General features: G+C 52.0%; 1 protein-coding gene across 1 annotated transcript in view; it reads right to left on the reverse strand.

Annotated features, from left to right (window-relative positions):
* Window positions 1–2,302, reverse strand: part of Ubxn2a (UBX domain protein 2A) — a 26,036-nt gene extending 23,734 nt beyond the window's left edge. Inside the window, exon 1 of the mRNA XM_028779397.1 lies at window positions 2,185–2,302. The gene's annotated coding sequence lies outside the window, so the exon portion shown is untranslated. The remainder of the gene's footprint in view (window positions 1–2,184) is intronic.
* Window positions 2,303–3,270: the final 968 nt, after the last annotated feature.

The following is a 3,270-nucleotide window of genomic DNA, read 5'->3' on the forward strand; positions in this document are numbered from 1 at the left end:
TCTTATATAGATTGGGCTGGCCTGGAAAGAGATCTGTCAGCCTCTGCCTTCTGAATGCTGGGATTAAAGGTATGAATCATAAACCCCAGTTGTACATACTTTTAAAAACTGAATAACAATCCGGGTGGTGGTGGCGCACGCCTTTAGCCTTTAATCCCAGCATTTGGGAGGCAGAGGCAGACGGATTTCTGAGTTCAAGGCTAGCCAGGTCTACAGAGTGAGCTCCAGGACAGCCAGGGCTACACAGAGAAACCCTGTCTCGAAAAACCAAAAAACCCAAAAAAAAAAAACAAAGCAAAACTGAAGAACATTAAGGCATTGACTAATTCTCCCAAGCATTATTGTAGAATGCTGTACTCCAAGCTTAACAGTCATTATCACTTTTATTTGAGCAGCTATGACTTGCAAAAGACCTTTAAGATCACGCCTGTTGACATTTCTTTATAGAACAAGAGGGTGGGAAGGGTCATTAGACCCTCCCCTGAAATCACTAGCCCTCCCTCCTTCATTTACTAGCCAGTTGAATATAATGCTGACAAGCTATGCTTGGTGCCCCTTTTAGTTCTAGGATTTATGGAGTGTGGAAGATTAAATGAAGAAAGGTAGAGTGGGGGAACTCAGTGATGATGCTGCCCGCTTTGGGGTCACTTATATTCCTGTAAGTAACCTGTCATCCATGGTCTATAAGTAAACCAAATAAATTCAAGCGAAGCTGGACTCTGAGGGAGTCTTCGGTCTGTCAATGGTGCTCTGCTAGGGTGAGTGGACACTTGTGTGTTCCTCCACAGTAAAAGTTCAATTAACGTATTCACGTAGGACTGGAGTGTAACTCAGTGGTAGAGGACACATTCAAGCTTATGAAAAAGACCTGGGTTTAAGCCCCCAAAAGGCACGTGCGGGGGTGGGGAAGGAATTAAATGCTCGAGGAGCTGGAGATATATCTCATTGATTGAAAGCAATGGCTGCTCTGCCAGAGAACCTGGGTTCAATGCCTAGTTCCCATATGGTGGCTCACAATCATCAGTAACTTTAGTTTTAAGAGATGACGCCCTCTTCTGGCTTCCACAGGTACCAGGCACAAAAATGGTGCACAGATATGCATACAGACAAAAAGTTGGCCACATACAGTAAATAACATTTCTTAAGAGTAAGTGCTCGTGGGGCAGTGGTGGCGCACGTCTTTAATCCAGCACTTGGGAGGCAGAGGCAGGCGGGATTTCAAGGCCAGCCTGGTCTACACAGTGAGTTCCAGGACAGCCAGAGCTATACAGAGAAACCCTGTCTCGAAAAACCAAAAAAAAAAAAAAAGTAAGTGCTCAAGTAGTAACTGCTATCTATAGTTTTCCTCCCAGTACTCTGTACTCGAGTGGCCTTTCCTACCTGAACACATTCTGACGTTTGCATTTCACCAGTACCTAGCACTACCGTCAATATTATCACACCAGTATTCCCTGTATTAACATCAAGACGACTCAGGAGATGAATCACGCCAATTATACCAGCGCACTCCGGAGTGTGAGAATCCCAAGTTCAAGTCTGGGACTTGATAACGACAACAACAAAAACAAAACCGAGTCAACACAGAGAATCGGTTCCCTATTTTTCATCTCAAACAACATAGAAACGAACAAACATTGGAAGCCACTGTAACGTTCATTTTTGCTGAGAAGTAATAAACTTTTATCACCACAAGTTTGGAAAAAGGGGGGAAAAGATACTACAAGAAAAAAAAAGTCAATTAGGAAAACAGTGAACATCATCTTTCCAAAGTATCAGTTAAAGGCAGTTAAGGAAGGCTAGCGAAGTCAATTACGAAACGTTCGGCGAACCAGTCATTCCGTATTTCTCGAGTGCGCTTTTCGCAGCCTTCGCCTTTGGAAATGGAGATGTCGCGACAGCACCTAACTCGAAGTTTCTGGGCGCCTTCAGAGAAAGAAGCGCGATGCCCTTCTACCGAGTTCCGAGCCCCACGGCCAGCAGAGCTGGGAACTGCAGGTCCGCATTTATCTGGGCCGGGCTGGGGCCGGATGGAGGCCTCGGTCTGCCAGCGTCCTTCCCCGGCCGCAGTCGCGCGGGCCAGAAGCCCCAGGTGCCGACTCACTTCGGCCCAGACACGTCGCGTCCCCGGGAAACGCCCGCCCGATCCCTCACCGGCCAAACGCGCTGCGGAGCCAGGAGACTCACCTCAGGGCACGGCCCTGCGGCCTAGTCCTCGGTCCCCGGGGGCCCGCAAGCGCCACCGCTGCCGCCGCTGGGCTGAAGCCTCTCAGCCCCGGAGCTCCGGGTAACCCTCCCGGGAGCAGCGGCCTCGCCGCCCAGACCTGACCCTCCTCCCGTAGGCCGCCCGGCGCGCGCCGGGGACGGCTGCGGGCGGCTCCGAGGAGCGCGCCTGACTGACGGGAACGCGCCGGGGGGGTCGGCTCCGCGCGGCTCCGAGGAGCGCGCCTGGCTGACGGGAGCGCGCCGGGGTCGGCTCCGCGCGGCTCCGAGGAGCGCGCCTGGTTGCCGGGGACGCGCCAGGGTCGGCTCCGAGGAGCGCGCCTGGCTGACGGGAGCGCGCCGGAGTCGGCTCCGCGCGGCTCCGAGGAGCGCGCCTGACTGACGGGAGCGCGCCGGGGTCGGCTCCGCGGGCTCTGAGGAGCGCGCCTGGCTGAAACTGGAGGGCGCCTGGGGCGGGCCTTCCTGCGGTGGGTTTTCTCCGGCTGCTGCAAGGCACGCACTAATGGCGGCAGCCTTTTTGCTGCAGCCCGCGCTGCTGCTTGTTGCTTCCTTAGGAGGAGCGGAAAATGCCAGGAGCTAGGTGGCCGTTCACCTGACAATCTAGCGTCTACCTATTTCTTTCTATGCCTCCCGTGCTCTTCCTTGGAGAGATTCTTCTGCATCCTGTCAGTGAACTTCACCTGAGCCCTATCATCTGAAGAGTGACTGTTAAAAGAAACCCGCCCGCCCTTTGCGTTCTTAGAAATGCTTTCTACAAAGACCACTTTCTTCTATAGGATTTATTTCCTTGTGTATATATTTGGGGGATCGGGGGTTGAGACAGGGTTTCTTTGTGTACCCTGGCTGTCCTGGAACTCATGCTGCAGACCAGGCAGGCTTGGAACTTAAGAGAATCTCCTGCTTCTGCCTCTGAAGTTGGCTTCCTATAAGATTTAGATTTGACTTATACGAAAAGCAAGGTCAGGCGTATACTCTCTAAATACTCGGTCTTTGTCCTATAAATGATTTGCAGAACTGCTTGTAATCACTATGTGGTCAAAATATCAGCTG

Source organism: Grammomys surdaster, unplaced genomic scaffold (genome assembly GCF_004785775.1).
Source record: "Grammomys surdaster isolate TR1022 unplaced genomic scaffold, NIH_TR_1.0 351, whole genome shotgun sequence".
Lineage (NCBI taxonomy): Eukaryota > Metazoa > Chordata > Mammalia > Rodentia > Muridae > Grammomys > Grammomys surdaster.